At 29.8% G+C, this 24,888-nt stretch overlaps 1 pseudogene; it reads right to left on the bottom strand.

The window, feature by feature from the left end:
- Positions 1-3,093: 3,093 nt before the first annotated feature.
- Positions 3,094-5,035, bottom strand: LOC120143897 (annotated as a pseudogene).
- Positions 5,036-24,888: the final 19,853 nt, after the last annotated feature.

Here is a 24,888-nt window from a genome sequence, read left to right as displayed (position 1 = left end):
TCAATGTTATTATTAACAAAATATAACTAATAAAATTAAAAGTTCAAGGATATAAATGGCTTAGGGTTTAATGATATATTGTATATTTTACTTAATTTTTTATTTCATTAAAGATTATTTTGTAATAGTTAAAAAAGTTTAAAATTAATTTTATAACATATTGATAAGTATTATAGTAAAATACATATTTAATACTTAAACTATTAGTTTTGTTTTGTCTTAGTATTTAAACTTTATTTTTTAAAACTATATCTACCGCTTAGTTTTTGTTTCAATTTATTTCATCGATAAAAAATAACAAAATTGATGACATGTCATTTTTTATTTTTTGATAATGATGTAACATTATCTTATGGCGACACATCAACATCATTGTTATGTTTTTAATGGTAAGATACCAAAATAAAACCTAAACTAAATGTTAATGTTAGGTATGATTTTGAAAAAAAAAATAAGTTTAGGTACAAAAATTGAACTAGAATATAATTTAAATACTAAACATGTAGCTTACCATAAATATTAATGAATCAATTGAAAAGTTTAATAATTATTTTATAATATTTAATATATATATATATACATATTTTAGTGACTTCTAAAATATTTTACCTTAAAATTTATATATAGATCCTTTAAAACAAACTGATAGACTAACATTAGTAACGAAATCAAATGTATATTTATTCAGTTTAAAAATTGAAAATAATTGCTATCTTATTTCGCCAAATGTTTGGATAAAATTTTAAAAATATTAATATGATTATCAAATTATTTTTTCTTTAATATAATTATTCAACATAGAAAATAAAACTAATATGATCATTTGATCAATTTTTTTATCGTTGACCGTTATGGGTTGAAATGATGTTTTACAATGTTGAGATGACTGTCCACGATGACAGCCGAGTTAAATTGATTTTTTTTTAATTTTATTTGAGGATCAAAATTTTTTTTTAATTTAGGAGTTTTTTTATTTTTTAAAAAAATTAAAAATTATCTTGAATTTAAAATATAATTTTTTAATATTCAAAAAATTAAATATAAAAAATATTAAGAACACAAATTAAATTACTAAAAAGTTAAATATATATATTAAAAATATTAAACATACTATTAAACATTTTATAAAATTTAAATATATATCCTAAGCTATAAAATAATAAATTATAATTTATTAAAAAATTAAAAATATTTTTAAAAACATATTATATTATATTATATTATATTATATTATATTATATTATATTATATTATATTATATTATATTATATTATATTATATTATATTATATTATATTATATTATATTATATTATATTATATTATATTATATTATATTATATTATATTATATTATATTATATTATATTATATTATATTATATTATATTATATTATATAGTCACATGATTAACACTTATACAAAGTACTCTAGGTGGATTAGTCGAATCTTATAAATTTTGTATCAAAATATAACCAGATATGTGAATTGATGCGAGTAACTTACAATATGTTTACTTTATCGATCAACCAAAATAGCCAAGAGGGGTCAATTGGCCTTTAAAAAACTATGGTGGAAGTTATCAAAAATTAAACTTTTGCACAAAGTATTTAGAGGGGTTCGACTTTCTACGTCAAATACTACATCCACTACCTTAGCATCTACATTAAGGATTTCTCAAATCCACTAGATTTGCAAACCTTTAAGGACAATGTGTAACCTTACAAACATTTCAAGGTTTATACTCAAAACCTTGAATACACACTCTTCCAAAGTGTAATTACAAATTTAGCTAATAAAAGAAAAACTTCACAAAGGTAAATGTGTTTGCACAAATTAAGCATTCACCAAAAATCACACTTGAGCAAATTTAACAATATAGCTCACAAATATGTTACAAAGAATTTGACAATTTTTGCTATAAAACTCTATTGATGTTGATTTGATCTTGCAACTGACTTTCTTGTTGTTCTCCATTTGAATCTTGGTCTCTTTTATGTCTTCTAACATCAATCTACCCATTTAGAGTTGTTCGAGATAGATTAGTCCAGTTGGAATCATTAATTTTGAGCATTTAATACTTACCTGCACATTTGGTATCGATACCGGGATGTTGGTATCGATACCGGGATGTTGGTACCGAGACCTAGCATCCTAACGGTCAAATATATAGTCGTTAAACCATTAATATCAATATTGTTTGAATGAGTATCGATACTAGGACCATGGTCTCGAGACTATAAGCCTTCTGGGATTTTGGTATCGAAACTGGCATACTAGTCTCGAGACTAGGAGGGTTTTTGGCTAAAATATAAGTGTTTTAAGCTTTAAAAAAATACTTATAATTTGTAAAATTACTCGAGAACACTTGTGATTATTTTTCACATTTAAAAACACTTTAAAACACTTTAAAATCATTTATGACACATTATTTATAAAATTGTGAAATGCAAATTTTAACAACTTAAATCATTTAAAAATTCATGTTATATAAAAGGCATAATGCAACAAAATAACCCTAACGTTTGTCAATATTGTCAAATATACCTCATTGTTTTTTTTGACACATTCGACCACTCAACGTTTTATTTTGGGTAAAAAAACCCTCGGTGGATGAAAATCGTTAGTCAACTGACAGTCAGCGTCTAATGCTGACCAAGAATGTACACATAGACTGGGGTGCTGACGTGGTTAGTCCAGCTAAGATGAAATGATTACGTGGCATTACCACGTCAGAAATTTTATAAATAAAATTTAAAATTATTATTATTATTTAATTATATATGACCAATCAAAGAGTAACATGTAGAATCGAACCTAGGCAAAGGTTGTGGAATGGCACAGGTTTTGCTAATACACCAAGCTTCTTACTTGGTTTAATAATGAAACAAAACGTATTTAATAGATACTTAATTTGAATGTAACGAAAAAAAAAATTAAAACACGTGTTTGTAATCTCACTTTCCCCTCTACCTCAATTATTCCCAAAATCCTCTCATAATCTCATTTTCCCTTTACGTAATTATTCAAATTCAGCATATGAAATAATCCAGAAAAAAAATATTGCAATGAGATTTCAAAACAAAAAGAAATGAAATTAACACAACAAACAAAGAACTATAAAACATATCGAAATTCAATTTCATAATGATAAATATTGAAAATGAAAAAACAAAACCAACATCTTGATCACCACCATTGAATATTAATCCAGACCATCAAAATCACTATCTTCTTCCTTTACCACTTTCATGTTTACAAATAAAATGAAGCAACTACAGCAGCAACACCAAACATGGTTACATTTTGCATGGTGATCGCCGCTTTGGAGTTGTTATCAGCAGGGGGTTTATCATCAGGGCTATCGGCAACGACGACAACCTTCTTCTTTTTCAACTTTACCAGCGTCAGCGCCAGAGCTGGAGGCTTAGGAGAAAATATTTGTATAGGTTGAAGCACCGAGCTTCTTAATGTGGTGATATTGAGAGGGAACTTCCCATCGACACTGTCAGCGGCTTAGTTTCTCAAAAGGTTAGTAATAGTTTGGAACTGAGATGACGAGAGGTACATCGGTATGATGTGGAATTGCACCAGCTCGACCTTTTGTTCATCGTTGAGAGAATTCAACGTATCGGATTTAAGTCATGAGAAGGCGTTGTCCGTCGGCACGAAAATGGTCATCTCATTGTTTGAGTTGTTGAGCTGACCAATAAGCTAGGCTACTTGTGTAGTTTTTAGAAGACGGATGAACAGGGTGAATTGGCCGACTTTTTTGAGGATTTTTGTGAAGTTCGTTGGACCGGGAGGTGCCAGTATTGGTGTCACCAGAGCTGTCGGAGCTGCTGGTGCTGTTGCCAGTGTTGGTGCTTTCTTTAAGTAAAGAAGAATAATTACGTAGAGGGAAAATGAGATTATGAGAGGATTTTGGGAATAATCGGGGTGGAGGGGAAAGTGAGGTTATAAACACACGTTTTAATTTTTTTTCATTACATTCAAATTAAGTATCTATTAAATAGGTTTTGTTTCATTATTAAACCAAGTAAGAAGCCTGGTCTAGTGGCAAAACTCATGTCATTCCACAACCTTTGCCTAGGTTTGTTTCCTCTCCTTGTATTACTCTCTGATTAGTTATAAATAATTAAATATAAATAATAATAATTTTAAATTTTATTTATAAAATTTCTGATGTGGCTTCATTTCCTCTTGGTTGGACTAGACACGTCATGTGTACATGCTTGGTCAGAATAAGGCATTGACCGTTAGTTAATTAACGGTTTCCATCCACCGAAGGTGTTTTTTGACCCAAAATAAAAGGTTGAGTGGTCGAATGTGTAAAACAAATAAGGGTATATTTGATAATACTATCAAACATTATGGTTATTTTTGTTGCATTATGACTATATAAAAATCAAGAGTTGGTTCAACAATATCCCCTTTTTTATATTAAAAAAACCTTTGTGAAAATTTGCTTTAGCTTTAAAAATGATTTGTGAATCTAGTTTTGTTAAAAATAAAATCTCCCCCTAAAATAATTTTTGGCTAGCAAATTTTACTTACACATATTTCTCTCCATTTTTGTTATAACAAAATCTAATTTAGCTTCAAAAGAGAAAATATGTTAGTGTAATAAGGAACTCAAATATTAAACAATAAACATAAGATCAAATTCATGCTTAACATAAAATAAACAAGTTCATAAGATCAAATAAGCATAAATTCATCAAAAGAGTAGTTCAAACATAAAGTACTAAAATAAAATAGTATAAAAGACAAAGCAACATAAAGTGCTAAAATAAAATCCATAGAGTGCATGAAAGCAAGTCATAATACAATAGTCCTAAAAGCATAAAAAATATGTATATTCTTCTCGATGTGGTGGAGAAGGATAGGAGGACATCAAATGATGACGTATCAAATGAACATAATTCTTAAGAGCATCCAAGTGAGCATTTATGTTCCCGAAGCTTTGAATAATAAAATCAAACATGGTCTTCGTTGATATCTCCTCTTGAGGTGGGGGCATTGGTGGCTCATTCATTTCATTTTCTTGTTCATCAACGACATCCTAGAGATGTCATCTAAAAGTACGCCACTCATTGGTTCTTTCATCAAAATCCCAATTGATCTTGTGGGCCGATTTGAGATCGATGATACTAATGAGAGAAATTGAGGGGTCATTGATGGTGGACACTTTAAGCTTATCCCTAAAGATGTAACTAAGGATACAACTATAGGGAACTTTTTTTCCATAGTTTGTCCCTTTAGACGCAATATCGACAAGCTCTAAGAAAATTATCTTTGCAAAATTAGGACGGTATTGTTCTTGATATGATAAAACCGCCAATAATCACAAGTGCGCATTCAGTAGCTTTAGCACCTGAAGGAAGGAAAAACCATGTTATGAGGAGTAAAAGGAGATGATCGAGGAACTCGAGAAAGAAAGGGCTATCATTTTGAAATCTCTCCATAGGAACAAAAATAGTATCCTTAAAAGGACCATCATCATTGTTTATTTTAAGAATAAGACAATTGAAGTGGGACTAAGAGTGAAAGTCTTACCCATTAAGAATGACTTAATCCCTATAACGTTGTTACTATTATCCTCCTCATGTACTAGGATAACATTGAAGAAAAAAGCACGAACAAGGTTAGGATTAACTGTTGAACCTATTTTGATATACCAATTTTAAGGGAAAAATATTTGTGGACTCAATTGAATTTATTCAAAGTTTTTAAAAATAATTCCAAGTCCATAAAACTTGAATTTATTCAAAGTTTTCAAAAATAGTTCAAAGTCCATAAAACTTGAATTTGAACACAAAAATGATTTTCTAGAAAGAAGTATCGATATTGTTCTTACAATATATATACCACATGAACAGTATTGATATTGTTCTTGTAGTATCAATACCCAATGTAAGGAAAATATTGATACCCTCATGGTATTACCGATGCTACTTATTGGTTTTAAATGTATTCAGATTCTAGTAGGTATTTTTGGTATTGATACTCAAAGGAGTATCGATACCATGACCTCAATACTGATATTCTCAGCCCAACGATTGAAAATGGTCAGTTTTTATTAGTGAAATATCGATACTCCAAGCCTTAATATCGATACTCCCTGGTCTGGGTGGTTTTATTTTGCTGCAATTAAGTCCCCAATGGCTAGAAATGGTCACAAACACATTCCAACATATAAAATGAAGTTTAAGACACTTGAATAAGGTTACAACACCTTTCTACGCAACCTACATCAAAATAAAAACTCTTTCAATCTTATTTTTCCTTTTCTCTTGTACATAGAGTTTTTTAGTGGGCTAAATTGTGTAAACACCTTACTTCGAGAGGTTTATTGTTTACAATCTTTTATCCCTATTGAAAAGGGGTTTTCAATTTTATCTTAGTTATTGTAAAAGATAGAGAATTTTTAAAGGTTACTCTTGAGCCTAGAAAAAGAAAGAACAAATTAGTGAATTTGTTAGAAATCCTTAGTGAGGAGCTAAGATAGTGGATGCAAACTTCATTGAGGAAGTTGAACCACTATAAATCATTGAGCAAATTTTCCTATCATTTCTCCTAAATTCCAATTTTTTTTAAAAATGTTAATTCACCCCCTATTGGAAACAATTTTGGTTAATCAATTGAGCTTAAAAAATCCTAACAATTGGTATCATAGTGGGTCACAAATCGACGATTTAACAATCTTGTGAAGATCCTTGAATCTCTCTATCAATTCTCGACGCAACCGAGAAGATGACTTCAACATCCGACACATACTACCTTGAATATTCATACTCCATTCATAAGCCTTCTTACTTCAATGGTGACAACTAATCCTATTGGAAGAATAGGATTATGTTTTTCATTCAAGCCACTGACCTTGTTGATTGGGATGCCATCATCAACAGTTCTCTTGTTCCTCCAAGAAATCGAAATGGTTAGACCAATGAAGACAAGAAGCTAGTCCCAGATGAATATAATCGAGTATTTCTATGCTCTAATGCTAAGGAGATTTGGGACAAGTTGAAGGTGACACATGAAGGAACAAGCCAAGTGAAGAAGTCTAAGCTTGATATTCTCACTCTCAACTATGAGAATTTCAAGATGAAGCCCGATGAAGACATTCAAATGATGTTTGATCGGTTCACTTCAATCATAAACTAGTTGAAGAACTTTGGAAAGGTTTATCCCAATAAATAAGTAGTGAGGAAGATGTTTGTTTTATTGCCTACATCATGGGAAGGCAAGGAAACGCCATTGAAGAAGATAATGACTTAGAGTTATACACCCTTCATGAACTAATCGATATTTTACTCACCCATGAGGTAAAAATCCAAAAAGAAGAAGGAAGAAGAAGAGAAGAACAAGAAAAAGATGAAGTGGGAATCGCCTTCAAATTCACCAATAAGAGTAATCAAGACTTAAGTGAGAGGTGGATAAAGATGAAGAGATGTCCAAGCTCTTTAAAAGATTCACAAAATTCATGTCTTCTAAAGGAAAATAAATGAAGCATGAATCGATTAAGAATAAGGGTTCCCCGGTGTACTTTGAGTGCCAAAGAGCGGGGCATGTCAAATATGATTATCCTCTTCTAAAGAACAAGAGATCCATAAAAAAGAAGGCATTTTTGGCAGCTTGGAGTGATGAAGAAAACTTCGATGATGAAGTAGCTAAATTATGCCTCATGGCCATCGAAGAAGATTCAAGGGTAACTTCTTACTCTTATGATTTAAATTCTTATTCTTTTAAAGAGTTACAAGAAGCATATGATGAATTATATTTGTAATTTGAGACATTGAATTCCAAATATAAGGAATTGATTTCAAAATTTAAAGTTGAAAATGATTTTCTTTTGAAAGTAAAATTGGATTTTGAAAAGCAAAATGAAATTTTGAACAATGATTTTGAGATTTCAGAAATCAAAATCAATGATTTAGAAAAAGAAATTTTTGAATTGAAAGTTAAGCTTGAATGTTTCACAAAAGAAAAAAAAATTCTCGAAACAATTCATCATGTTTAAAAATGGCAAAATGCTCACATTGTCATTTCCATGCTCACATGGAACATGTTTGTCCTATAAAGAAAATAAAATTTTTTAAAATTAGACAAGTATAGGTTCCTAAGGGAACAAGGGGTGTTAAAACTAACATTCAAGGACCCAAAGAAATTTGGGTACCAAAAACAAAGTAAATGTCCCTTGTATGTGTGTGGGAGCAATAGTAACAAAAGTGAAGAAATTCAAATGCTCTAGCCACACAAAATGAGGAATAGGTAACCTCAAAACTTAATGTTTTTAATCTTGCATAATTGGTTGCCTATTTTGTTTAATACATGCATGAGTTTTTTAGCATAAATGATTATATGTTGTTTTTCATCTCATGTATATTAAAATGTGTTATGGTGAACATTTCAAGTTTCAACAATTTTTATCAAATTTTAGTTCATCATAATGTTTTTGGTCAAATTTTCTTTTAATGTTTTGTTTTTACAAAATTTTATTTTTGACCTTAAAGTTAAATGTTTATGAATATGGTTTTATTGCAAATGATGTCTCTCTAACAATTGATATCAATTTTTAAAAACATGACATTTTTGGATAGCTTTATGCATATGAACTTTAATGTCTAATGTTAATATTGCATAAAGTAGTATAGACTTGGATTTATTGAATTTCATGTGTTACTAACATGTTTGCTCATCTTTGTTGAAATTTAATAGTTTTTAAGTGTCAAGCTTTTAAAGTCAAAATTTTAAAATATTTTTGGAATGCATTTGTTAAGGGGGAGTTTTTGATTTTTCAAATGATTTATATTAAAATTTATACTTACTCTCTATTGTTATCTTTGAACGTCAATGATTGAATTATTTTTTATATAACAAAAATCAGGAGAGGTATATGTTTTGAAAAATTCAATTTCAAAAATGAAAAAGAGGGAGTTATAATATCTTTCCAATATATTTCTCTTTTCATTAAATGTTTTATTAAGGGGGAGTTTTTCCAATGCCATTTTTCAAATGTTTTGTTATATAAAAAAAAGGGGAAATTGTTGAACCTATTTTGATATAACAATTTTAAGGGTAAAATATTTTTGGACTGAATTGAGTTTATTCAAAGTTTTCAAAAATAATTCAAAGTCCATAAAACTTGAATTAGAACACAAAAATGATTTTCTAGAAAGATGTATTGATATCGTTCTTACAATATCAATACCACATGGATAGTTTCAATATCGTTCTTGTAGTATCGATACCCAAGGTAAGAAAAGTATTGATACCCTCATAGTAGTATCGATACTGCTTATTGGTTTTAAATGTGTTCAGATTCCAGCAGGCACTTTTGGTACCAATACTCAAAGGAGTATCGATACTACTTTATGTATAGTAGTATCGATACCATGACCTCAGTATCAATAATCTCAGCCCAAAGATTAAAAAACGATTAGGTTTTATTAGTAAAGTATCAACACTCCATGCCCGAGTATCGATACTCTATGGTCTGGGCAGTTTTATTTTGCTACAATTAAGTCCCAACGGCTGCAAAACATCTCCAACGGCTAGAAATGACACAAACACATTCCAACATATAAAATGAAGTTCAAGACACTTAAAGCATGTTACAACACCTATCCAAGCAATCTACATCAAGAGAAAATCTCTTTCAATCTTATTTTTTTCCTTTTCTTTTGTACATAGAGTGGTTTAGTGAGCTAAATTGTGTAAACACCTTCTATTGAGAGGTTTCTTGTTTATAATCTTTTATCCTTATTGAAAAGGGGGCTTTCGATTCTATTTTAGCCATTGTAAAAGATAGAGAATTTGTAAAGGTTACTCTTAAGCCTAGAAAAAAAAATTAGTAAATTTGTTAGAAATCCTTATTGAGGAGCCAAGATAGTGGATGTAAACTTCATTTAAGGAGTTGAACCACTATAAATGATTGAGCAAATTTTCATATCATTTCTCCTAAATTCTCAAAATTTTAAAAAGGCTAATTCTCCCCCTCTTGGAAACAGTTTTGGTTGATCAATTGAGCTTCAAAAATCCCTACTTTAACCAAGGGAGGAATGCTAAACAAGTCTAACCAATCCCAAGTGACGAAAGCTTCAAAAATAGGAAATTGATAATCCCCACATAAAAAAGTTTGGATCGTTGGTACGTTCAGTTTGAAGGGGTTTTGTTTATAAAAAACTATTGAAAAGTTCAAGGGCTTAAGGATCTTGAAAGGAAGCATTTTCAAAACTAGTGGTATTTAAGGATTGACCTTGTTTGGTAGTGCCACTAGTCCTAAGACCTTTATGTTCATTCTAGGAGACATATTTAAAAAACAGTGGCCAATGATAAGAGAGAACTCTTTGAGGAATTTTATCAAACACTTGGTGGACAATCCTAAAACAAGGGTTCAAAGAAAAAATTGGTGAATGGGTTGACTTCCTGCAAGAGAAACATGCAAATATATATCTAATCAAGAACCCAATTGCAACCAATTTGACAAAAAAATTGCATTATTCATTAAAATTTTAAAACCCTATATTATTTTTTTTGAAAGAATCTTAAACAAAACATGCTTTTGATACAATAAAAATATTCTCGAAAGATTTATAATTAGTTTTAATAGCAAGAATCAACATAAAAACATGATTTGAACCATTGGGAACAAATAATTTCAAAAACAATTAAAGAAAAAAGGGTTTATTCAAAAATACCTCAAAAGTTTGATGAAAAATATGGATTTTGATGAGTCCTTGATGCAAATCCACTTTATATTATATAAGGACGATGAATTTAAGTGTAAATTTTGGTGAAATCAAAATTAGAATGGTGGATATGAGAGGATTTGGAGATAGGGTCGGTTAGGGTTTGAGTATAAAGAAAAAATGGGAAATTTTGAGATAAAAATGAGTTTTTCACGCGAACAGGGGCCCTAGTCTCGATACCAAGACAGGCGGTCTCGAAACTTTCTCATGGGCATTAATACTCATAGGCCATATTGATACCTATTTTGGTTACTGGAATTTCGATCTCGATACCAACAGCCTGAAAATGCCAAAAATTGACATTTTAAACCCTCAAAGCATTATGGAATAAGAACCTAATGAATTTATGACTATAGGAAGCACTAAAAACTTATTTAGGCACTATAGATAAATATTTGATACTAAAATTAATGTTTTTCTGGTACTTTACTAAAGTGTATGTTATGGATTTTTGAAGAATTAACTAGCTACATTAAACAAGGTCCAAAACATACCATAAAAATAATTTAAGGCCATAAAATATCAAATTAAGCATATAAGGCCACAAGAATTCAATTCATGCAATATTAACTTCCCCTAACTAAATGTAATAAGGCACTAGGAGGGGACATACAATCAAGCACAAAAATAAATGTAATCACATAAAAGAACAAAATTGCATGAAATTGAAACATTTTACCACTTTATGGTTGATTTGTTAAGTCTCCCTTTCTTTAAGTTTTCTTCCTTAGTGTGTTTTTAGAGCTCTAAAATAGTTTGACTTTGCTCACCATAGCTCCAATACACATACAATAGACAATTATGCAATTTTTGGTACCTAAATCTTTATGGGTCCATTCATGTTAGTTTTGAACAATCTAGTCCCATTAGGTATCCATGAAGATATGATATCCAAATATTTGGTAGCAATGAGTCTTTTATGGACTTATATACTCTTAACCATTTTTCTCTATAAAATTTAGGGGAATAAGCATGTCTATTGTAAAAACCATTTTTTTACAAAATTTGATTTGGAGAAATCTCCTATTTCAAATTTACTTTTAATAATTTTGTCAAAATTATCCTTTTTTCTTTATCAAAATCATCTATTTTCCTTTGATGATCATCATGAACTTTGGAGAGCAAGTTTTGTAAGTCTAAATTATTTTTCTCAAAAACATTTAATTTTCTTGCAATCATTGACTTTACTTTCAAGTTCATTATTAGTCTTAGAAAGTGAGTCATTTTCGATTTTTAACTTTGAATGAATCTTTTTGTGTTTTGAAATCATGACTTCACATTCTAAAACTAATTCATCATAGGCATCTTGTAACTTATCAAATATATATGAATTTGAATTAAATGAGTTAAATGATATCATTGAATCTTCTTGTATGGCCATGAGGCAAAGATTGAATACTTCATCCTCTTCATCATCGGTAATGTCTTCATCACTCCATGTAAGCACAAACCATTCTTCTTTAGCTTGCTTGATAATTTCTTCTTTAAATGGGGACAATCATACTTAAATTGTCCCGATTTTTGGCAATGGTAGTATTTGGTAGGATCCTTCTCATTTTTCGATTCATGCTTCCTCTCATTTTCTTTGGATGACATGAATCTCTTGAAGAGATTGGTCATCTTTTTATATTCATCATCCACCTCTTTACTTGAATCTTCTTTGTGTTTATTGGTGGATTTAAGAGCGATGCCAACATCCTTTTTATTCTTCTCGTTCTTTTGCTCTTCTTCTTCTTTACTTTGAAGCTTCATCTCATGAGTAAGCAATGATCTAATTAGCTCATCAAGGGTGTACAACTCCAAATCCTTTGCTTCTTCGATGGCGGTTGCTTTGCCTCCTAAGATGTAGGCAATGCGGAAAACATCTTTCTCACTACTTCTTCATTGGAATAAACCTTCCCAAATTTCTTCATATCGTTGATTATTGAAGTGAACCGATCGAATATTGTATTCATGTCTTCATCGAACTTCATCTTGAAGTTCTTGTAATTAAGAGTGAAAATGCTAATCTTGGACTTATTGACTTGAGTTGTTCCTTCATGAGTGACTTTAAGCTTACCCCAAATTTCTTTAGCATTTTAGTTCTTGTGTAATAAGTTTAATATTGATGGTCCTAGTGTATTTGACCTTTGTCATAGGCGATTAGGACACCCTACTTTTCAAACATTGAAGGATGTATGTAATTCCATCAATGTTAACATTTCAAAGAGTTTAAATACCACTTGTGTTGCTTGTTGCATGGAAAAGAGTCACAAGTTGCCTTTTACTTCTTCTGCTATTGTGTACAATGTTCCATTTTAGCTTGTTTTTACCGATCTTTGGGGTGTTGCACATGTTTCATCCTGTGGCTATCGATACTATGTATCATTTGTGGATGCATGTACACGACATATATGGGTGTACATGCTAAAAGATAAAACTTAGACACTTAATGCATTTCGACTGTTTCAAGCTATGGTCACCACTCAGTTTTCGTTGTCCATCAAGTCTGTTCAAAGTGATTGGGGAGGCGAGTATAGGCTGTTGTCATGTGAACTAACTCGTGCAGGCATTTTACATCGATTCACATGTCCTTGCACCTCTGAGCAAAACGACATGGTTGAACGCAAACATCGCCACTTGGTTGAATTGGCTCTAGTGTTGCTAGCTCGGGCTGCTCTCGCATTTCGATTCTAGTCTTATGTTGTGGCTACAACAGCACATCTAGTTAATCGCCTGCCTACCAGAGTGTTAGGTAATATTTCACCTTTTGAAAAGTTGTTTGGTTCTAAACCAGATTACACCATACTGTGTGTGTTTGGGTGTCATTGTTTCTCGCACTTGAGGCCTTTTCAACAGCATAAATTAATGTTTAGGTCAGCTCCTTATGTTTTCTTGGGTTACAGCTCGCAACATCGAGGCTTTCAATGCCTTGCTCAGGATGGTCGCGTCTATATCTCGAGGCATGTTATATTTGATGAACATGTGTTCCCTTTTACAGATAAGAAACAACCTGAGTATGTGCCTCATATTAGTTCATAGAGGTCTAATCTCTTTCAGGTTGTTCCTCATCATGAGAGAATAGGAGCAATGTACCACTAAATTTAAAGGTAATTTTTATATGGTCATTAAACTATGTTAAAATACTCCTTTTGAACATTGAACTTTTAAAAGTTATATAATATCTCATTTAATCAATCCTTCAGTTGTATTACAAAATGAATATCACATCTTTAATTATCATTGAAGGAATAACTTAACATATCTAAAAAATAAAAAACAAATCTCATTTTTTATATTTTTTAATATTTTGAAATAATAATTCTAAAAAATCAATTATATATATATATTCATGATTCATTTTTAAAATTATAAATTATTTTTTAAAAATTATAACTTTATAATTTATCTTTTAATTCATAAAATCATATTTATTTTTTTAAAAAAAATATGAATTTATTAATTCACCAAAGTTTTTATAATTAATTTTTTTATTTAATTGTGAATATATTTGAAAATTTATAATTTATAATTTTTGAAATCTAATAATTTCAGTTATAAAAATGAAAATATTTTTTATTAAAAAATGTGATTCAATTCTTTAACTTTTTTAATAGTTTTAAATATAATTTTAAAAATATATTTATAATTTCAAAAATAAATTTTGAAAATCCATATATTTAAAAATATTTTATATTTTTGGAATTATTACTTAAAATTATTGAAAATATCATAAATAAAATTTTAGTTACAATTAAAGGAAAAATGAGATTTTTTATTAATTTAATATGACACATTAGTCCTTTACGATAGTCAAGTATCAATATTAATAATTTTTAAATTTAAATGATTAAATCAAAGTTTAATATTTATAAATTTATATCGGTATATATTGGTGTATGGCATGCGCTTAGACCCGTCCGTGAATAGATATTTTCATTTTATATAAATTTAATATTTAATTGCACGTAAAAGTCAATATTACTTTGGAAAAAATTATAAAACAATAACAATAAAATTTTGATGTAATTATATAGTTAGGGACGTTTGCGATTAATTACTCGTAGGGATGACAATTGGGTGGGGAAACAATTGGGGTGGGGAAAAACCGAAAACTGTATGGATCTGAACCGATAGGGATGGGGAATAACTGAAATTTTCACCCACGGGAATGGGAAAGTTTTATCCCCAAAGCTCAAATGGGGATGGGGACGAGGATTGCTATATCTGATTGTACCCGTGTGAATAATCATAGTAATCCCCAAAAAATATCCGTAGGGATCTCGATATTTTATAAAATTTTAAAAAAAAATTATAATCATTTACATATATACATTTAATATATATTTTAATAATATATATATATATATATATATATATATATATATATATATATAATAAGATTGTGAGATTACGTGTTGCCACTGTTACATCTCAAATGAACTAAAATTGAAGTTTAGATCTTTTCATTTAATATATATTGATTTGTTGAGATTGGAAATGGTTAAAATTGTATATATAAATTGGGTGTTAGATGAATATTGACGTGTGAAACTTTCATATTATAGATAGAGATCAATTTGAGACAATATGATATATCTTGCAAGTTTTAGATGTTACATTGATTTAAAAAATGGTTGTTTATTTTTTGGGATAGTGATTAATGAAACCCGTAAGGATCCGTAAGGGATGAGTATAGGGAGAAAAAAATCTCCAAAATAATATAATGGAGATTCCTCAAAACCGTACCCGTAAGTATTGGGGACGGTATGGATAATACAAAACCGTCCCCGCCCCATTGTCACCCCCTAATTACACGTATTATTTAATCTAAGCAATTCGATTAATCGTTCTAAATCTTATTAACTTTTTATAACAATTAATCGTTTTTAGTCGATTACATGTTAACATGTAATTTATTTCAATTTTTTCACATGATTATTGTTTCTTTTAAATACAATGAAATTATCTCTTCAATGAATATTATATAAAATCTTTTAAGAAGAAACGCTTAAATGGAGAGATCCTAAATACAAACTCCATACTTAGTTTAATATATATATATATATATATATATACTATATCAATAGGAGTTGGTTCAAGTGATAAGCATCTTGATAGCCCTTAAGTAATGTCTCAAGTTCGAGTCATTGTGTATGCAGAAAATCTCTACTGAGAGACTCATCCACCAAAAACCAGATGTACGACACATATCGGTCCAAATTAGTCAATATGAAGCCTTGAAACCGAGAGGCCAACCAAAAAAAAATATATGTAATATTAGGTTAAAAGCTCTAACACACACAATACATCATCATTAACCATACTACAAATATCAACACACAACAATAATTTAATACACTATCAAAATTTCAAAGACAAAACTTCAACAAACATAAAATATTATATTACTTACATTTCCTTTAAAAAAATATATATTTTAATAATAATTAACTGATGACTAATTATGTGTCAAAATATGTAGTTATAACTTTTAATCGTCACTTTTAACAATATGATTAATTAAATATTAATCTTAATGGCTACATTAATTGATTTATAAAATATAGTGATTATATAATTAACTGTTACAATTAACTATTACAAATTAATTTGTATATCCTTAAACTTATATCATTCCATTATATAATAGATAACCTCTCTCTGTCTCTCTTTCTATATATATATATATATGATACTCTTATTATGGAAACTTTTAACCCGTTTAGTCAACTTAAATCCAATCAAGTATAATAATCTTTGATTATTTATTTATGGAAGATGAGTTAACATAATTCTCCATTTCTTAAACAGCGTGGATAGTAACAATCGATATAAAATTTTATGTTAAAGAATAAAAATTTATAAAATAAAAATTTATAAAATTTCAAAAAATAAAAAATAAACAAATGGAATTTTTGTTAAAAAAATATTATAATTTTAAAATATATGACTGCATTGATTCATCTCTGTGTCTGAGCATGAGAGACATCACAAGATTAATGGCATGGGCATTATTAATAAGGCAAGTGAAAACTGAATAGACGGTTTGCATGTTTGCCATGTGTACGGCTCTGGGTTACGACTTTACCTTGAATGCCTCACAACATGTCTATAGGCATAGCAAACATTAACTTAAGAGAGCAAATGGAAACTTACATAAATAATTGAATTGATATCAGTTAATCGATTACTAAATGAGTTATCAAAGACAAAAAATTCCATTTCTTAAATGTTAATTAATATTAGGATTAATGGGAAAAATCAAAATTATATCTTTTTGCTACTTTTAGATGTTAAAAAATTGTTATTGATATGTGTCACGCTTATATATTTTTAAAAATTATTTAAAAAACCCTAATACCCTAATCTCATTCAAACGACACTAATCTCTCCATTCTCTCGTTTAGTGGCGTCGAAATTGTTTATGAATGCACCTCTATTACAATCGAACCATAAATAAATATGAAATCCAACCATGATCTAATCATGTTAAACCATACAAAATAAAGTAAATACTAGATTTGCGGGAGTGTACCTGAATTCATTGTTAAAGATTACCTAGAAGGTTGAGATATTGAAGATTGCCTTATGGTTGTGATCTTCCAAGGAACGGAACAAGAGAAAATATGAGATATATATTTTTTAGGGACCATAACCCCTTTATATAGCTGATTGAATCAGTTATTGTCTGTACTTATAACCCTGCCCTCATCAAATTATAAATACAACTTTAATAGTATATACACTTTTATTTTCAAATACCTTATGACTTTATAACATAATTGGTCACTTAATTTATTTATATTTTATGATAACAATATATATTATAAATATGTGCCCATAATCATGGATTTTAATCTAATAATCTCCCACTTGGACAACATATGTTTCCCGGTAAATGTATAACTTTAGGAGCTCAAAACTTGTTAACATGCGATAGATATTTTATAACAATCTCAACCATCAACTATATCCATATAGAATCAAAGCGACCTTTTCTATATCTATCACGACCTAGACCCACCGATGGTCACGTATACAAACACAATCAAATGACATAAATCAATCATAGAGTGTAACATGTGTCATCACCCATTTTATTTGGTTGATATTATACTATATAGTTTTCGTATGTTTTTTTAAATATAATATAAGCATAGTTTTGGTATATGATACATAGTTTTAATATTAGTATAATTGTTGATATGTAGTATATAATTTTAGTATAGATATATAATATTAGTTTTAAATATTTTAGCATATAATTATATGATATTAGTTTTTAATATGTTCGATTGATGTAAAGTTTTTAGTATATATTTTAATATGTTAGTATTAAATAAATATAAGCCTAATTTTACTAATAAATAATAGTCTCTATTGTAAAATAATAGGTCCATTTATAAAATAAATCCCATTTTACAAAATAAAAACCCAAGCCCATTGTTTTTAAAATTTTGGGAAAACTTTATCCTACAAATGCTTGCTGCTGCTGCTTATTGGGCAAAATCGCCACAATAATGCGTTTGGAAATATTTAATTCTCATAATAATGCGGTCCTCGGATTAATTCCTCATCTAGGATGAATTCTACAATACAAAGAAAAAGTCTCCATGAAATCTCGACGTCTTCAAGCAAACATGAAGTCTTCGGGACTACCTGGCGTCTTCCGGCAAAATAGAAGACTCCAAGCTTACCTAGGTGGTAGGTTGCCTAGGAAACATGTAAGTAATAATGTCACTATTAATTATTCATTAATAACCAGGTATGTTGGTGGTTGGTGGTTGGTGGTTGAACGAGAAATTATAATAAATATTCGGGATGTTATAAAATGGGGTGTTTTGGTTTAGAATTGGGGAGTAAAGTAGTGGTGAGGAAAGGAGAGAAGAGGCAAAATCTGGAAAAGAATTGAAAGAGTAAGCATCCGAGAAGAATATTAGAGAAAATTTTGAACGAAATTTTCTTTCAATCTTTAATATGTAAGTATTATTCAAATAAAATTTTATTCATATTTTAATAAAATTTCTCTATTTCATATTATTTAATATTAAAATATTAATTTTAATATGTTGTTACAGGTAAAAAAGATGTGAGTAAGAAATTCAAAAAGTTTTTTTATAACATCAACATGTTGGAAGAAACTCTTAAGTAAGTGTAAAAATATATTATTTAAAGTGTTTTTTGATTTACTGTTAGTTACATATTGATTTAGTAAATATTAGTTTACGATTTATTTTTATATAAATATCATTATTATAATTTTAATATTATTGATTTAGTATTTTTAGTAGAAATGTTAAGATAATTAGATGTACATATTTGATTTAGTATTTTTAGTAGAAAAATAATATTTATTATAATGTCAAAAAATAATATTTATTATAATGACGAAAAATAATGGCACCATTAATTATCCATTAATAACCCGGGTAGGTTGGTGGTTGAACGAGAAAGTATAATGAATACCCTGAGATGTTATAAAATGGGATGCTTTGGTTGAGAATTAGGGAGTAATAAATTAAGAGTAATAATAAGTAGTTATAAAAATCCGAAATAATAAATTTAATCACTATTGTAATGTAATCATAGTATTTAATCATTGTTTTTATAAAATATTATTGTTAATATATTTACATTTTTTGCAAGGTTAAATAATATTGTAGTAGAAAAATAATATTTATTATAATAACAAAAAATAATGGCACAATTAATTATCCATTAATAACTCGAGTAGGTTGGTGGTTATTAATTATCCATTAATAATATAAGTAGGTTGGTGGTTGAACAGGAAAATATAATGAATTAGAGAGTAATAAATTCGAAGTATTAATAAGTAGTTATAAAAAATCCGAAGTAATAAATTTAATCATTATTATAATATAATCATAATATTTAAGTATTATTTTTATAAAAAAACATATTGTTAATATATTTACATTTTTTGCAAGGATAAATAATATTTCAGTAGAAAAATGATATTTATTATAATCACAAAAAATAATATTTATTATATTGACGAAAAATAATGGCACAATTAATTATCTATTAATAACCTGGGTAGGTTGGTGGTTGGTGGTTGAACGGAAAAGTATAATGAATTAGGGAGTAATAAATTTTAAGTAATAATAAGTAGTTATAAAAAAATCCAAAGTAATAAATTTAATTATTATAATGTAATCATAGTATTTAAGCATTATTTTTATAAAAAAATATTGTTAATATATTTACATTTTTTTGTAAGGTTAAATAATATTGTAGTAATTAATTTAATTTAATTTTAATCATAAATTTAATTTTTCGTCATTAGAATATTTGTACATTTTTACCTTATGAATCTGTAAACACCCATTTTTTGTTTGGGTTTACAAAAAGACTATTATTATTTAATTTTATTATTTTTTATTATTATTATTATATTAAAAAAATTACATTTTTATGATGTAGGCCCAAATGGAGCCCAATACCTAACCCATAAGCCCATTACAACCAAAGCAGCAGCCCAATTTAAAACACCTAACCCAACATTTAACTTGACTCGGTACCAACCCGACTCGAGGCCCAGCTGAAGCCCAACCCGAATCAACCCAACTACCACTTGAAGCTCACATCCGACCCGAACCGGTCCAGCAGCCCGACCCGACTCACCTAGGGTTTCCTCATAACCCTAGGTAGCCTCTGCCACCGCCGCGAGTCATTACTATTGTTGCCGCCTCTTACGTCGACCGACTGCCCATTGTGATAGTCATCATCTCAACAACAAAAACAGAGAAATCAAGCAGAAAAATCAGAGGCAATAAAGCCCACAATCATCACAAACAGTAACCTAGCATTAGATTAGGTTTCACTTTTGTATATTTTATTTAGATTTGTAAAAGCTGGGGCTTATATATACCCGAAAAAAATATGTAAAAGGGGTTATCACCCTCTATTTTTCGAAAGCAATAAAAAAACTAAAAAAGTTGAAGGTATTTAATGTTTATTTTTCTTAGCTTTGAAACAAAATCAGAAAAAAAAAGATTTATTTGCATGTAGAATTTTCCTATTTGTTTTTTTAGTTTCGAAACAAAACAATATATATATATAGATATATTATCATGTATTAAAAACCGAGAGGGATATAGGAGTCGAATAGTTTACCTGAGTAGGGGTTTCAAACTGGGGTTGGTTCGTCGGTGGTCAGAGGTTCGAGAGCGAAAGGGTCGTGTTATTTTGGGGGGTTTTAGGATTAAGGAGATAGATTTGAAGGTTTTGAGTGTGTTGAGGTGAAACAGCGGCTAGAATGGTGGCCAAACGACGGCCAAACAGCATGCACGGCGGTCGACAGTGGGTTGACCGAGTGTTTCGAGAAAGCTCTCGAAGAGCTCTCAATTTTTTCTGTTTTTGGGTGCAAAATGAAAAAAAAAACAAAGTTTAGCTTATATAGGAAAAGTTTAGGGTATATTAACGTTTAGCCCCTACAGGTTTGTCGTGTTTTTGCAATTCCTAAAGGAACCAAAATTGTTATTTTCCCATTTTTCCCCTTTTCCATGTATGTTTTATGTTTTTGGTAAATTCATTGTTTTAATCCCCTAACTTTAGCGTGTTTTTACATTTTTGTCACTGGACCTTTCATTTTTAATTTATTACAATTTTATTACTCTATTTTGTTTTAGTTTAATTTAGTCCCTCTAAGTTTTTATTTAGCTACTGTTATTTTAATTGTTGTATTTTGATCACTGTTTATTTCTTATTTAGTTACTAGCTTTTATTTTCTTGCATTTTAGTCAACGCAATTAGATTTTATTGCAATTAGGTCCTTGTACTTATTTTATTTTTATTTTTTGGTTTTTTTACTATTTTTATAATTTGTTGTTTTAATTATTTTTAATACCTTGCTTTTAATAATTATTAGGGCTTAGATTAATACTTTAAACTTTAAGATTTATAGGTTTAGATCCTTAAGTTTTAGTATTTTATATTTAGGTCTCATAATCATAGTTTATTTATTTAACCATTTAGTCCCCAAACTTAATTAGAGCTTTAACATTTACATAATTAAATAGGATTAATATTAGAGCTTACGTTTTTTAGATTTGAGCCCCTAGGTTCCTTAATTTTCATAATTTGACACCTTAAGTTAGAAAAAAACCTTAATTTACCTTAGCTTAATTAGGATTGAATAAAACTTTGTTTGATTGCATTTTATTTTTGATTCTAAGCACTGTTCACTTATTAAGGATTTTATAGTATATCTCTCGCGATCATGCTCAGTGGGTGACTATTAGTGATTCCCTAAATAGGTCGACATCTTTTTCAAAAACTGCACCATGTTTTCTAAAAACGAGACAATATTCGATTATTAGACACAATAGTTGATATATCACATTTACGCTCGAGAGTGAATGTTATCGGTCTCGATAAACGAATACCCTTTTCAACTTTACATCCGTAATGATTTTTAAATTAAATAAAGGTCGAACTCAAAATTTTTGATTTTAAATATAGGGTAATCAACTATGTACCAAATTTTGGGTGCTTGTGGGGGGTGCTAATCCTTCCCCACACGTAACTAACTCCCGAACCCGATTTCTAGATTTTTCGCATACCTTAAAACTTGGTATTTTGATAAAAATAAATGTTTTATTAAAATCACCCAGTTTTTATGGTGTCCCAATCACACCTTAAATGATTGGTGGCAACTACTCACCTTTCGAAACACTTTTCAAAGAGAAAACCCACGAGTCGATATCAGTCTTTTCCCCGCCCGGGCGAAAAATGGTGTCGACAACTTGGCGACTTCATTGGGGACTTTTGTTTTTAAAACAAATTGAGAGTCGAGCCACGAGTTGGTTACCCTGTATTTATGGTTTTGGAAATTACGAGTTCGATCTTATTTAATTTACGGTTCATTATGTTATTTCAAAAAGAAAAACAGATTGTTCTCTGGTTAATGCTTACACTTCTGTGAATTTATTTAGGACTGTTGCTTATCATAGCTCTAAACCCGAGCTTAAACTCAGTTTACCTAAGTAGGGAGAAATGTCACACCTCATGAGGAGCATTGGGCTTCCTTGTGTGGGTATGATAAAGTATCTATGGAAATCACACTAAGTTACCTATCTGGATATCAGATCTGAGGTACGCTCTTAGTGGTGTGATCCCTGAGCTGAACCTGATTCACAAGTCTGTAATGGGCTAGAATTGGGGCTAACCTTAGCAGGTTGTAAAATTGCCCGGGAACATTTGCTAGAACGCTGCCAACATATAGAGAATTTAGTAAGCCTACCCCGATAGAGCCATGTGGATAACCTAGGAGAACTAGAACGCATGCGGTTAGGACTGTCAATTTTCTTTGTATGATTTATTTTTCAGTCTCAATTTTGAGTCGAATTTAATTATTTCTGCTAAGATTACATTTTTTTACTAATCATTTCAACTAACTTGATTCTTTCTGTCTTGTTTCTGCTAACATTGGTTTCATTTTGTATTCTCTTATTGCAATCCTACATGAACATGACATATCATTCAAAGGTATTGATCCTTAAATAACTGATCATTTAGAATGTTCTTGAAAAACATTGCCACAACAATGCCTTTCGCTGGGATCGGTAGGATTTCGAAGATGCTCCACGTAGATCGAGTTGCATCTAGAATGAGTCTACCTACCAAGGAGACGAGCCAGACATCTGCCTGCTGAGGTAACAAGTTGGATTCAATAAGGTTCGACTAACAGTTGAAGCTCACGAACCAACTCGAAAGATTTTTAAAAATTACTGACGTATGTATGTGTGTGTGTGTGTGTGTGTGTGTGTGTGTGTGTGTGTGTGTGTGTGTGTGTGTGTGTGTGTGTGTGTGATAAAGTTGATCTATTCCGTTGTGTATGTGTGTGTGTGATAAAGCTGAGCTATTCCACTAAAGCAATTGGTTATAGAGGAAATTCGAAAGCCCTGGCTTTATGAATAGATTACATTCAAACCATGACATTGATCGGGTACTTGGCAGTTCGGTGTTTGCTCCACTGTAATTGTCAAGTTAAAGACTTTGTGACGACATGAATCCTTCACCTAGCCAAACAAAGGCAATTATAATATATATGTACAATAAAACTGGCTTCAGCTAGCCAAACAATGGCAAATTAAATCTAATTTACTAAATAAGGAGTGTCGGTGAATATGGACTAAAGGTGTTGAGGAACACTTGTTATAGTCGAACTCACACAAGTACTCGAAAATCTCATTTTTAGACCGATATTTTTGCACTACCTTTACTAGAGGAGCCTACGAAGCTTGAACAAATGGAAGATTTCAGAAAACTGAAACGAAAGTGTTCTAAAGAGTCTAGCATTTGACTATGCTAGTTGCGATATTTTGTCCGCCTCCGATCAAAATGCCAAGCCAAGAAAGAGGGACATGTCCTAATTTTCACTAGGACCGAGAAAAGAAAAATGATAAATCAATGAAATAAACCTCAAATATAGGTACCCAACCTTAAAACCAACCTATCGATCCTGATATTTCTCAAAGATTTGCAACTGTCAAAGATTAAAATGGCAGTTGATTCTCTTGATATTCAATGAAATCCTGTTTTACGATTTGTTTCAATTGTGAAACTTAGAAGGAGACGATATTTTTTCCAAAATTCTTTTTGATATTTTTCAAAATTTTGAAATAAAAAGAAATGGAAAAACATTTTTCAAACAAGATAAGTTCTCTGGAAGTATCATGGAATTCAACGAATATCCCTTTGAAGCTCAAGATCGAAGCTGGGGCAAGGGAAGTCAAATTTTTGGGGATAAATTTGATGGGACAAAGAAATAAATTGTCTCAGGTCGAGGTTTGCAAGAGTACACCCTGGTGGAAATAGAGATAAACTAGAGTCAGGGATAGAATAAAGGCTCCTCACGCAACCATTCCCCTCATACATACATACATACATACATACATACATACATACATATATCAACCCATACATACATTACATATGAAAATTGCATCTTTGCATTCATCATCATGTGCAATAAAGACTTTGATTTTTCTTCTCTTGAGGAAAAATTCAATAATTCATCAAATAAAATACAAATTTTATCATGACACCCGTAAACATACAAGGTAGGCAGTCATAAATACATCATTTTGATCTTTCAGGAAATAAAAGCTCGGAAATGACCAGATGTCAT

This window comes from Hibiscus syriacus, unplaced genomic scaffold (assembly GCF_006381635.1).
Source record: "Hibiscus syriacus cultivar Baekdansim isolate YM2019G1 unplaced genomic scaffold, ASM638163v2 tig00110864_pilon, whole genome shotgun sequence".
Classification (NCBI taxonomy): Eukaryota; Viridiplantae; Streptophyta; class Magnoliopsida; order Malvales; family Malvaceae; genus Hibiscus; species Hibiscus syriacus.
This window is presented reverse-complemented; position numbering and strand designations above follow the sequence as displayed.